Raw genomic sequence first — 14,217 nt, 5'->3', positions numbered from 1 at the left:
GTTTAAATGCCCTCTCTTTTAATAGCATAAATTAATTAGATTTGCAACCTAGGTGGCTGAGTTCAAATCCTCCCAACTACTTAGTCCCTCTGTGATCTAAGCAAACCATCCAGGCTATCTTCTAGGGGTCCTCAAACTTTTTAAACAGGGGGCCAGTTAGGTGTCCCTCAGACCGTTGGAGGACTGGGCTGTTGGCCCTGGGATGACTCGCCTGCTAAGCAGGACAGGCAGCGGCAGCAAAAACACCCTGTGGGCTGGATAAATGTCCTCGGCGGGCTGCGTGTGGCCCGTGGGCTGCGGTCTGAGGATGCGTGCTTTAAAGTTTCTCTTTTTTAAGAACAAAACAAAACAAAACATACGACTTACATAACACATTTAAGTGGACTATGATGAACGCTTCTTTTATTTAATGTAACCAAGACTGAGGGGGACAGTTGATAGAAGCATAATGTGCTGAATTGCATTACTGCTAAATATACGTAAAATTGTATTTGATTACTTTTACACTGTTATCTTTCCACCCTTCCACTCATCTGTTAAAACATCATGTTTTTTGTTGATTTTTTTTTTTTTTTTGCATTTTTTGGCTGGGGCCAGATTTGAACCCACCACCTTCAGTATATGCGACTGGGACCCTACTCCTTTGAGCCACAGGCACCACCCAAAACATCATGTTTTTTATCACTGCAGATGGGAGATATCTAAATGAAATTCGCTGGCTTGGTCATACAAATTTGGGGTACAGAAGTTAACTTCTTTTGTTGTTGTTGTTGAGACAAAGTCTCACTATGTTGACCTCTGTAGAGTGCTGTGGCATCACAGCTCACAGCAACCTCAAACTCTTGGGCTTAAGTGATTAACTTGCCTCAGCCTCCCAAGTAGCTGGGACTACAGGTCCCCACCACAACGCCTAGCTATTTTTTGTTGCAGTTGTCATTGTTGTTTTTAGTTGGCCTGGGCCAGGTTAGAACCCATCACCCTCAGTGTATGTGCCTGGCGCTGTAACCACTGTGCTATGGGTGCTGAGTCAGAAGTTAATTTCTATTACTGAGAACCTCTTGTATTTCTGTGTTTCTATTTTTTAAAGCCTCCCTTCACCTTTTCAACCACAGCCTGGTGGTAAGCCCTTGGGGTAGACTTCAGACTCTGTGAATCACTTCCCTGAACATGTAAAAACAGCAGTCCCATGTTTCTCTCCCCATAAGGTCTCTTAAGCTGTTACGATATTCAATATTGATCTACATGGCTCCAACCTGAGAGGAAGTCTTGTATGTTGGCAGGAAATTCACTTTGCACTTTTAATATGTTCCACGACTGACTGAGCATGTCGTCCTTTCTGCAAAGTTTTTCACAGTTTTTAAGTTAACAAATGTACACACCCATCTTAGCTGCGTCCTAAGTGATTGTGTGTTTCATATGGAGCTCAGAGGCCTGAACTTACCCCTTCCTGGGTGCCCGGGGGAACATGGAACATTTCTGCCAGATTCAACACTGTCCCGTTGATGTCTTCAAACAGGGAAATATTCCTGGTCTTTGTTGATGAGCTCTTTGAAATGCTAACAGAATTTTTGCTTCTGTTTCTTCAGTATCAAATGCATGATCTTATAGTTTAGGAGTAAAGAGACAGACATGAATAGTGTTGCCGGCACCTATGTCCTGTTTAGGAAACCCTGACTCTCAACCTTGTATGAGGTCTGGCAATTAGGTTTGTAAACTCCTCCTAGAACAAGTGCTGCAGACCTCATTGCTGCATATCACTGGGGTCACCTACGAGATACTCCCCTTGGAAGCGATGCACTGACACCAGTGCCTGGTCCACTGTGCAAAGCAAGTTTGGAACTTTTTTTCTGCACTGGCCACCAGACCTGTCATCCTATGGCACACAACAGCAGGCAATAGCAATAAAGAACACCAGTCAGCAAGACACCGGCCACGTCAACACAAACACAGCTGGGAGACCCTGATGCCCAAAGTTAGGAAAGCTTGTGAGTTGTTTGTGGTGCCCAGGTAAGTGCATGAAATTAATTGTCAGACCTCGTGCAGCAGCAGCTGTGATGGCCTTTCCAGAAAAAAAGTTCCAGAATTGCTTTGAAGGTTGGACTTGGCACTGGTGATGGTGCATAACTCCGCAGGGGGAGCGCCTGGAAGGGGACCACACTGAGATTCTGCAATGCGATGGGAGCACTTTTTCTAGGACGAGCTCGTAACTTAATTTTCAGACCTGATATAAGAAGGAGGAAAGAAAAATGGAAAGAAACAGGAGGAAGAGAAACCAAGGCTATTTTAAATGTTTTAGTACAATAATTCAAAATGTCACTTGAAGACATTTTGCCATCAAAGCACCAAGGATACTGTTCCCTTTGTTTTTGCTTGTGAGATGTCATTTATATATTTCTATATTTATTTATTTTGAGACAGAGCCTCGATCTGTCACCCTGGCTAGAGGGCCGTGATATCACAGCTCACACCAACCTCCAGCTCCTGGGCTTAAGTGATTCTCTTGGCTCAGCCTCCCAAGTAGCTGGGACTACAGGTGCCCACCACAATGCCCGGCTATTTTTTCTTTTGGTTATAGTTGTCATTGTTGTTTGGCAGGCCTGGGCTGGATTCGAACCTGTCAGCTCTGGTGTACATTGCTGGCACTCTAGAGCCACTTGAGCTACAGGCACAAAGCCATGTTTTGATTTTTCTTTGAAGGTGGTTATGTGAGTTGAGTGGTTATTGAAGGACTAAGTCCTTCCCACCCAGCACAGGAATTACAGTGCAGATGTCTAGTTCCCTGGACCCTGAGAAGACATTCATAAGAGTGTCTGCCTAGGCCAGTAACTTCACTGATCAAAACTTAGGTTTGCTTTAAACAAGATCGTTTGAGACAACGTAGATTTTTAGGCAAAAACCCAAACACCAGAGCACAAACATCCTATTAGTGCGAAACAAACGTCATCCATAATGTCTCCGTTAATCTCGGACAAAAGCTCAGGTCTCACATCACAGAAAAGTTAAACATTGTCTCATCGAAGTCTTACAAAGGTTTATTAAAATATTTAATAATAATAAAAGACCACGTTCTGTCCCCAAACACCGTGATTGGGATGGAACACAAGTGGTTTTCAAAGTTTTGACCAAGGAGATAGAAGAAAAATCCACAATGCATGTATAATTCTCGCAACAATCCGATATATATATATATATATATATATATATATAGAACTTTTGCAATAAATACTGAAACCTGTAGAGATGCTTTTAAAGAGTCTTTACAGAATTTTGTTTGCATGTAATTTGATATATTTTATGCACAGAACTTGCCTCTTCACTAGTTATTTTTTAACAGAAAAATGGACACTTCCAAATCGCTTTCCCCCTGATTTGTAGGTGAGGGCTTCTCTGAGTGGACCATTCCTATGAATCACCTGGAGATCTTATTAGAATGCAAACACCACCTCGATTTTTCAGGGGTGAAGTACCCAGAATCCGTGTTTCCAATGAGCTCTGAGGTTAGGTTAATGCAGGGCAAACCTCTGACCTGCCATCGCCAACCTGGTGGCCACCCACACATATGGTTAACTGAATTTAATAAATTAAATTAAAGGAAAGGAAAAGCCCAGCTTGTTGTATGCACCAGCTACACTCCAGTTATTCAACAGCTGTGCGATTTGGGGTGAGCATGTTGTGTAGCTGAAATACAGAATATCTCTGTCATTCCTGGATGTCCCACTGTACAACACTGCTCTTACGGATAACAGAAATAAAAGAACAGATTCTCCTTCTATCTAAAAGGCACAGTGTCGATATCTTTCAATACTGTGACATAATTCCCAACCTAAAAATACCTATTTTAAAATGCATTTTCCAGGTGGTGCCTGTGGCTCACTGAGTTGGGTGTCAGCCCCATGTGCCGAGGGTGGTGAGTTCAAACCCAGCCTCGGCCAAACTGCAACAATTAAAAAAATAAATAAATAAACTTACTTAAAAAAAAAAATAAATAAAATGCACTTTCCAATCAGCGTCTAGTGGGGCATTTAAGGAATTACCACAATTTGTAAAATATGTATGTGACTACCGTTGAATGTTAAGATGGCGATTTTCTGTATCTGAGAATGGATACTGATTGTTTTTCTTTCATAGTGAATTTTGAAATATCCATCTTCTGTGTATCTGCAGACTTCATTTGAATCCAGCAAATGTGCTCGGAAGATGACCTTTTTATGGAAAAAAAGTTAAAGGTGGTTGCATTACCATACTGTGTGTATGGTTTAAAACAGAATTTAAAAAAAATGATGGCTATCTTTTTTCCTTAAAACTCAATAAAGTGTTATTAAGTGGGCCCTCAAAGGCATTTATTAAACCTTTATAAGCCGGGGCACTGGGGCCGCCAATAGTCTGGTTATTGGTTTCTAGGTTCTAATTTCGTATTTCAGAACTAACTTAATTTGCATGTTCTGTGGACTTGATGTTGAAGAGAAAGTATCACATTTCACAGAAAAAAAAAAAAGTGGAGCTACCTTTTAGCTCTCAACGGTGATTTCTCATGAACTGCAAATAAATTTTAGTCATCTGGAAACGAACAGACTGCTTCCAGATCATCTGCGCTGACCTGAGTTGGTTTCTTAAGGATGAGTCAAGGAACACATTTTAGAATAAACCAAAATCAACATTTATTTCCCCAATTCACTCTCACTCTTTTGGTTTTCCTGGAATCCTATTCCTCTCTTATTGACCAAGTTGAGGCTTTTAGGAAAAAAAAAATTAACCATCTTTCTATTATGCAAGACCTTATCTCCTTGGAAATAAGGAAGGAGACAGGACATTAGGGGGCAAATCAATTGTTGAAAGTTAGAAGTCACTAGCCAGGCGTTGTGGCCGGTGCCTGTAGTCCCAGCGACTTGGGAGGCTGAGGCAAGAGAACCGCTTAAGCCCAGGAGTTGGAGGTTGCTGTGAGCTGTGACGCCATGGCACTCTACCAGGGCAATAAAGTGAGACTCTGTCTCTAAAAAAAAAAAAAAATTAGAAGTCATTTGTTAATTATAGTACGGGGAATGGCTTATTCTCCTAAATATGATCAATCAATCAATTATTATAATATTGGTCAAACAAAATCCTAGCCATGTTTTTGCACAGCTCAATAATCCATTCTGTCTCATTACTAAGTAGTATTCCATCCTACTATTTACACAAAACTTTGCTTGTCTGTTTTTCTTCCTCATCAATATTTGGACGGTTTTCCATCATAGGTTACTACAAGTAAAGTATTTGCGGACGTTTGCATGGCATGGTTTCAAGGCACAAATACTCTGATTTCTCTGGGTATAAATCATCTAAAGAGGTACATGGTAGGGTAAGTGTTTTTCTTACTTTATAAGAAACTGCCAGCCTGTGCTCTAAATTCATCAGACTGTTTAACCTCACACCAGCAATTCATAAAAAGTGCTAATTGTTCTAAATTCTCACCTAAAATGCTACAGTGAAGGTTTTAAAATTTTGTCCATTTTTTTTGTGGAATCACGTTCTTTGAATGACTAATAAACGGAGGATATTTTCACATAGTTATTCCTGGTTCAGCACCGACTAAAGTCCTTGCCTCTTTTACGATTTGTTTGTATATTTTCTATTAAACATTTGTGAGAGTCCTCTGGTCCTTGGTTACAGTTTCTTTATAACACACATGCACCTTCCTCTCACCCAATCATTTTCTTTATGGCATCTTTCACAAAGCCTATAACTTTAATTTTTAAGTTCCATTTATTTTCAGTAGAGTGTGAGTTTAGTGTCATATCTCAGTAATATTGTCCTAGCCCCAAGTTGCATTTAATTCTCTTACACGGCCTTTACAGGGTGTCCCAAAAGTCATCCCTAAAGTTGCCATACCTTGGGAAAATGTAGCTAAGTGTTCCTTTCTTTACAAAATCTTTATTGCAAAATTTCACAAAATATTGACAAAATATTCTCTACATGTCGGCCCCCTGTTTGTCAAATTTCGTAATGGCTGTTTTGTAAATAGTGCTGTGTTCAGCTACAATTTCCCATCTTCCCTGTTCATCCTGACTCTACAGGTGACCTCTGGGCCTCTGTTTATTGGAACGAGATTTAGTCTGGAACTTAGGGCTGGCCTGGCAGTTACAATCAGTCACATTTCACAAAGCTCACAATTGACACATTTGTAGCCCCCCAGGTGGTGAGGCCCGGGTGCAGTTGTGTTCAGGAATGGTCACAGTGAAACTCACCTGGGGGCACAGCCAATGGCTGAAGGGTGGTAAAGCGTTAAGATGTCAGGAATGATTTGCCAGCCAAATGCACACCCCAGTGTGCCCATCATGGATTATGGGAGGCACTGCCTGGGCTCCTGGAAAGACTACTCTGACAGGCAGATGGGGGAGCTCCGTCTGCAGCCCTGCAAACATCAGCTCACCTGCTCACACAAGCGCCAGGAGCTGTGCATTGGTGCAAGTCTGCCCCACGAATTCGACTGTGTAAATGGTTGTGTTCACAGCCTGTGCAGGAAGTGTGGGGAGCTGTCCACCCTCTGTGTGCAAGCCTGTGTCTGCCCCTGCCAGCACCAGCAGTGCCCCAAACCTGCTCTGAGCCCAGCTGTGCTCCAAGCAATGCTTTGTCTAGAGTGGCTGAGGTCACCCAAATCTTTGGCTGTGAAGAGGAGCCTGAGCCTGCTTTGTGCTGTGGGAAAACAGCAGCTGTCTCTTTGAGGTGCAAGCCAGGGCAAGAATGAGTAGAAGGATGGTGAGGTCACCCTCATGTTGAAGCAACCTGCCCCGTGCCTGTGTGCAAAATCCTCAGGTGTGAGCCGGCACCAAGCATCTGGACAGGATGGAGGGTGACGGGAACAACTGGAGGGAAAGAGCTCCCTGCACCAGCAGCTTCCTGACACCTTCTCAGCCCCCAGGGGAGCCGCTTCTAAAAGAATCAGTCAGTGAACAGGGTCCTGGTTGAGGATTTGCGTTTGTTTTGTTTTCATACGTATCTGATGGCTCCAGCATCCTGTGTTTAAAACACTGCCCTTTCCCCACTGAATTGTCTTTGAAACTTTTTCCAGAAATCTGTTGCCTGTATGTGTGTGCCTATGTCTTTCTCAACCCAGGATTTTGTCCTAGTCATTTCTAGGTCTGTTTTAAGATAAGTGTTCGTTCTTCATTCCCCTGACCACACCTTGAACTGATCTGAGTTTTTCTCTTATGTGAGTGTGTATTAGATCATCTACTGGCTTCATATTAGAATTGAGTCCATTGGATTCTTGCTTCTCCATTCTTGTGATGCTTTACTAAGAAGAATGTGTTCCACTTCCATCCAGGTTAATACAAAGGCTGTAAAGTCTCCATCTTTTTAATGGCTGAATAGTATTCCCTGGTGTACACATACCACAGCTTGTTAATCCATTCCTGGGTTGCTGAGCATTTAGGCTGTTTGCACATTTTGGCCATTGTAAATTGAGCTGCGATAAACAGTCCAGTGCTAATGTCCTTATGATTAAAGTATTTTTTTTTCTTCTTGGTAGATGCCTAGTAATGGGGTGGCAGGATCAAATGGGGGGTTACAGTTCCTGACACACCTCTTAGGGGCGGAACACAAGTATAAGACGGATTTCACCTAACAAATTCAAACAGAGTAACCTAATTCTTTGTACCCTGAAACAATAAAAAATAAATAAAAATAAAAAGACATACATGCAGAAAAATAACAGCTGAAATCAAGTAAAGTGTGCTCTCCGCCTTTATTGTTATTTCAAGTTTTTTTTTTAGCAATCGGGGGCCTTGGCATGTGTGTCTGCTTTTCAAATAAAGTTTGTTAACTTCCAGCCAAAGAGCCTGCAGTGGCATCAGCACAGCTGGCTGCAATCTCCAACCGCTGGACTCAAGCCATCCTCCTGCCTCAGTCTCTCGAGTAGCTGGGACTACAGATGCCCACCACCACACCTGCCTAGGTTTTTCCTATTATTTTGTACAGATAGCATCTTTCTGATGCTGTGTATCTTGGCAATATATTTTTTTTGTTTTCTACTCTTGGGCCTTTAAAAATCTTTGTTCAATTTGCTGCTAAATAATCTGTTTGATATGGTAAAATTGTGCCTGCTTTCAATTTAGTTTTGAATCCTCCAGCCAGTATAGAGACAAGCAATTGATTTCTGTCCATTGATTATGTCTTGTGCAACCTTTTTTCTCCCCTGGGGTACTAGATATTGTCAATTTTCCCTCCTCATTTGGTATTGGATATGTTTGTATTCCTGATGTAATAATATCCTGAACATCTTTCTTCTGGGACACACTTAAAATTACTTGGGTACAGTTTGATTCTTACTTTTGAGATCTCTCTTTTGTAACTTGTATTTTACTTGGAAGATTTAGTAGACGGAACTGGAATATTTCTCCAGCGAGAGCTAATTATCCCTTCCTGAGATGAGCTTCTGCTGTGCACTTTATCTAAAACCCGTGTTTCATGAAATTTTCCAGTTAGGCTGCTTGGAATAGGAAGGGGTCCTGGTCCCCGTGATCTTGGGAAATGTTCCTTTTGAAAAATATTTTTAGACTTCTTCCATGACTTAGCAATTATGACTTGGGCTGCAATGAACATTCTGATACAAATATCTTTATGGTAGTGTGATTTTTGGTCTCCTGGATATATACCTAATAGAGGAATTATAGGATCAAATGGCAGGTCTATTTTTAGTTCTTTAACTGTTCTCCAGAGCCCATCGATCCACGAATGGATCAATAAACTGTGGTATATGTACACCATGGAATACTATGCAGCCATTAAGAAAGATGGAGACTTTACATCCTTCATATTTACATGGATGGAGCTGGAAAATACTCTTCTTAGCAAAGTATCCCAAGAATATCCAAAGTACTCAGCCCTACTATAAAAGGAATTTATAGCTTTCATAGGAAAACTATAACCCAATTTTAGCCCAGGAACATGGGGAGAGGGGAGAGGGAGGGGAGGAGAGTGGGAAGGGTGGGTGGAGGGAGAGAGATTGGTGGGATCACACCTGTGGATCATCCTATAAGGTACATGTGAATCTCTCTAAATGTAGAATATAAATGTCTTAATAACTAAGAAAAAGACATGAAGGCTATGTTAACCAGTTGGATGAAAGTACTTCAAATTTTATAGAGAAACAATACACTGTACCCCATGATATAGTATTAATGTACACTGTTATGACTTAATAAAAAAATTAAAAAATATATTTTTAGATGATTTATTGGCTAACCTGTCATTTCCTGAAGATTGGGTCACCTTTATCAGGTATTTCTTTACTTTTTTTTTTTTTTTTTTGAGAGAGCCTCAAGCTTTTGCGCTGGATAGAGTGCTGTGCCATCACAGCTCACAGCAACTTCTACCTCCTGGGCTTAAGTGATTCTCCTGCCTCCGCCTCCCAAGCAGCTGGGACTATAGGTGCCTACCACAATGCCCCACTATGTTTTTCTTCTCTTTTCTTTTTTTGGTGGGGGGGTTGCAGCCATCGTTATTATTGGTGGGCCCAGGCTGGATTTGAACCCAGCAGCTCAGGTGTATGTGGCTGGCACCTTAGGCACTTGAGACACAGGCACCGAGCCTATCAGGTATTTTTTTATACATAGGTGCTGATAGTCAGCTGGAAACTTTAGCAACTTTCACCGTCCTTCTCTCAGGCCCAAGCCTTGTCTGTCCAGAGAGCCCCAGCTGCCTCAGTTTCCCCAGACTCAGAGTCTTTATGGCTCTGCCCTGCTCCTGTCTCCCCAGGTCTGGCCCTGCTCACACCGTCCAGGCAGTAAGCCTGGTCAGTAGCAGTTGTCAACTTTTAATTTCCATCGCACAATAACCCCAGTTCTCAATTTCCTGCTGTCCAGTTTCTTAAAAGCTACCACTTTCTTAACCTTAACACATTAAAGCAGGATTCTTGTCCATTTTGGCCAGCGACTGAGGCAGTATCTCTCCTCCTAAGGAATCTCCTTATTTTTAGTTTCAAAGGTGGTCGCTTTCCATAGGCATCCTGCTTCTCCCACATCCATTTGTGGAAAACTTTTTAAAAGATGCCCATTTTGTGTGTTTGGGAAGTGATGCTTGTGGACCGACTTATCTCTGCTGTGTCAGAGTTACTGATATTGGTATAACCCCGTTTTCCTTGCCTGCTGCCCTGTGTGGTTGTGTGAATTATTGTAGCTTTTATTTTTCTCCTTTGCTTTATATCTAATAGCATATTTTATTCCCATCTCCTGAGAGTTCCCACAGAAAAGGAAGAATTGAGTCATAAAACTTGAATATTCTTTTAACTTGAAAAATCACTTAGGAATTTTCTCTCTCTCTCTGTCTCTCTCTCCCTATCTCTCCCCAGATACACACGAAGCGACCCCCTGCCTGTTGGACGTAATAAGTTGTACAACAGTAAAATATCCACTCTATTAACTTCATCAGTTAAACTTCAAAGGCCCCCGGGCATTTTAAATGTGGTGCAAATGAGATTTTCGCGCCCGATCCAAGCTGTACTTTTAAATGAACTGCCTTTCTGAAACTGGAATATACCAGAGCCACCATTTCCAGTGAGACGATGTTTTAGTGACCTAATTTGATTTAGATCTGAGAGTGTCACTGATGACTCCACTTACCAGCCCTCACTGCTTCACTATACTCAACAGAATAGAAAAGGGAATCTCAGTACCATTCAGTTAATAAAGAAAGAATACTACAATGGCATGCGTGGAATTTGGATGCATCCAGAAATGAATTCTATTTCGGGAAAGGGAATTCAAGACAAAGAGCCTTGTCCCCTTTTCCTAGTTCTGGTAGAGAGAAGTTGCCGAAGCTTACCCACAACCCTCACCAATATTTTTAGCCATCTCCTGATGCTTGGTACTGTGTGATGGAATCATGCAAATATCTGCGTGGGCTGTTTCTGAAAAAAAAAAAAAATGCAGAGCCACTCAGCACACTGAGCTTTTCTTAAAGGATTAAGCCCTTCATAAATGAAGAGTGTTTATCCGCAGAAGAGCTTCAAAGCCTGTTGTGATGAAGATGAGGTCTCTTTCTCTGTGGCAGGTGTCTTAGGCCAAGGAGGGACCTGGGACCCAGAGTGGGCCTGGGTCCAGGGAGGAGGGAGGGGGCTGCAGAGGAGGCGTCACAGCAGGTGCTGGCTCAGGGCTCAAGCGAGACCCCTGGGTGAGACAGAGCCAGAGGAAGGAGGCCGCCCTTTCCCTCAGCGACTATTGCATTGGAATGAATTTTGAATGTGCTATTAGCAACCTGATCAACCCAGCCGGGTTCATCGTGATTCAACTATTACAAGATTTACAGAAAGCATGCCAGCCCTGACGACTGTGTCCAGATCTCCTGATTTAGACTTAAATTTGGGTCAAATTTGCAAAAAAGAAAATAAAAAAAGAAGCCCTGGGGAAGTAGAATAAATATCACCGGCTCAAATTGTTGACTCACAGACACAATGGAAGGCCGAGTGTACGTCATTGACAAACAACCTGCTTGTCACAGTTGCTCCCCACATTCACTGATCGCATGTCCTCAGAAGCACCAGAGACTTGTAAATCAGACCACTTGTGAAACAGCTCACCAACCCACCCACCTTTAGCCAGAGACGATTCTGATCCTTCACCTGACCTCCGAAGCTGTGATGCTGAACACTGGAACAACAGCAGAATAGTCCCTGACCAACACTGAAAAATATTACCTCACTTAATAGGAAAGATACCTTAGAAACTGATAATCAATATTAATTACTTTGTAATTAAATCATATTAATTAATGTTAATTAATTACATCACATAATAAGAAAGATACCTGCATGCTACAAATTGATAACCAATATTAATTACTTTAATTAATTATTATTAATTAATAATTTAATCATTAGCATTAATTACTATTAAATGATTAATTACCTTGACTATTGAGGAACTATGTTTCCCTGTTCTTTCTCATCATTTATTTTATCCTTGAGGTAAAAATGAAACACAGACAGAGAAATTTAGATGGACATAGATACACACTTATCTACAGGGTAACTGTAAAGTTTGTGTGCCACCTAAAATAGTTTTTTCTGGGCACCACCTGTGGCTCAAAGGAGTAGGGCGCCGGCCCCATATGCTGGAGGTGGCATAGAAAAAAAAAGTAAAAAAATAAAATAGTGGCCACTATTGGCCACTCTGTGTAATATATTTGAATATATCCACATCTATGAATCTCTGAGTACAGACACGTGGAGAGATATGAATACACAGCCGAGCCTCTGTAAGATGACCACCCAGGCCTGCTGATACGTACGGTTGGCGCATGTCCAGTCTATGACAGAGGTCAGCTTAAGGAGGTGGTCGGGGTACAGAGGTGCTCACTTATGGAGGGTCTGCTACAGCAGATGTGTGCTCAGACACTAAATCTTCCAGCAACTTAGTTTTTCAGAGAGAAGTGAAATTGCTCTCACGTTTTGAAGCAGAATTCAGATCATGCCTCAGGCTCCAATTCCTTCTCTCATCAGATTCATTCTGCTTTGTCTACCGGGAATTTCTAGAATCGTGTGTTCCTTTGAGCGTGGCAAGGCAGCTGCTTCCTTTGATTCTCGGCGACGTGAAATGACAATGTGTGGGTGGGCTTATTTATACCCTCGTGACAACACGACGCTTAAATACGGTTAGAGGATTCTGCAGAAACATCCTATTCTGCGTGTCCAAACATAAAGATGCCTTTCAAGCAAATGTACTTCTGGGCCAGTAAAAATGATGGTGCAAATATATATATATATATATGCATATCTTCAAATGGAAAATGGCCCAGCCTAAAAGAATGAGGAACAGAATAAGATATTTAAAGTGGCACACAATATAGATCCCATTTTTGTAAACAAAAACACGTGTGCATGTTCAAAGCCACAGGCATTGTAAGAAGATCCCACAAGTGGCTAAAATTGGTAACCCCTGACTTGTGAGATTGGAGATACCTTTTACTGCATCCCCTACGGCTCCGCTCGGCTGTACTTTCTCATTTTCATGCACTTTTATAAAATGTTCGATGACTTTGTGTACATCCACAAGGTTCAGTATAATCCCCAAATATTTCAGTGACCTTGGTACAAAAGATAAGCCACAGAAAACAGAGGGGAAGGGTAAAAATTCAGTACGGGTGACAGGGCCAGAAATATTTAAACCTGGGTAACTGTTACCAAAACTCTTCTCTAAAAAAATGTAAGAAAGGAAACTATGAGACATACAGATATGTCGATTAACTCTTCCTCATGACCTGGTGGTGTTTTCTTTAAAATATTGTTCTAAAAGGGCGGCACCTGTGGCTCAAAGGATTAGGGTGCCAGCCCCATATACCAGAGGTAGCAGGTTCAAACCTAGCCCTGGCCAAAAAAAAAAAAAAAAAAAACTGCAAAAAAATAAAATAAAATAAAATATTGTTTTAAAATAATGCTCAAGAAGTCACTCGGTATTTCTCATTGATGACTAATAGTCTAGGTTTTTTTCAGAGTTCAAAATTATGACTAGTGTGTCTAGAAAAAATCTGTAGGAAGACTTAATGGCCAGAACAGAGAGTGACTAATTTTCTTCATTTTATAGCAGTTTACAAGAGTATGTTATAAATTGAAGACAAAGCTACCTTTACAAAAATTACAACAGCCAAAAGGCAAGGATAGAATGAGAGATTTGGAAAAATTTCCCTGAAAAGAATCTTATTCAATGCCCTGGGCACATGTGTAACTATAACAAGAGTTGTGAGGAGGAATTGTATGAGATAAGTTCCTGCATTTCCATAGGAGCTCATCAATATGATCGATAGTTACTAGAATATGCAGTTTGCATTTGGTAGATACTAATTTGATTGTAGAGACTATAGGAATTTCAATTATAATTGCATACATTTGCACATTAGTCTGATATCCAGCAGAACCTACATAAGTTGACCATCCAAGGGACCATAACACACTAGTCAACATATGGAGGTGGTCACCTCAATGAACTAGGCTTGTTATACTGATGTGTACATATGGTGTGTGTCGGGTCCGTGAAAATTTGGTGAAGTTAAGGAGGTGGTCAGTGCAGGGAGGTGTTCAGCTACGGAGGTTCTATCATATAGTTATCTTGCATAAGATTCCGTTCTCTCCCAAAGCATAAAACAAAGCATAAAAACAGTAACTAAAACCGAATATACACCGTTAGCTTGGCAAACATCTCTGCTTGGGAAATACAGGTGGTCATGAAAATGTACCAGGCATCTTGT

This window comes from Otolemur garnettii, unplaced genomic scaffold, assembly GCF_000181295.1.
Source record: "Otolemur garnettii isolate 467f Iridium unplaced genomic scaffold, OtoGar3 scaffold00065, whole genome shotgun sequence".
NCBI classification, from domain to species: Eukaryota; Metazoa; Chordata; class Mammalia; order Primates; family Galagidae; genus Otolemur; species Otolemur garnettii.
This window is presented reverse-complemented; position numbering follows the sequence as displayed.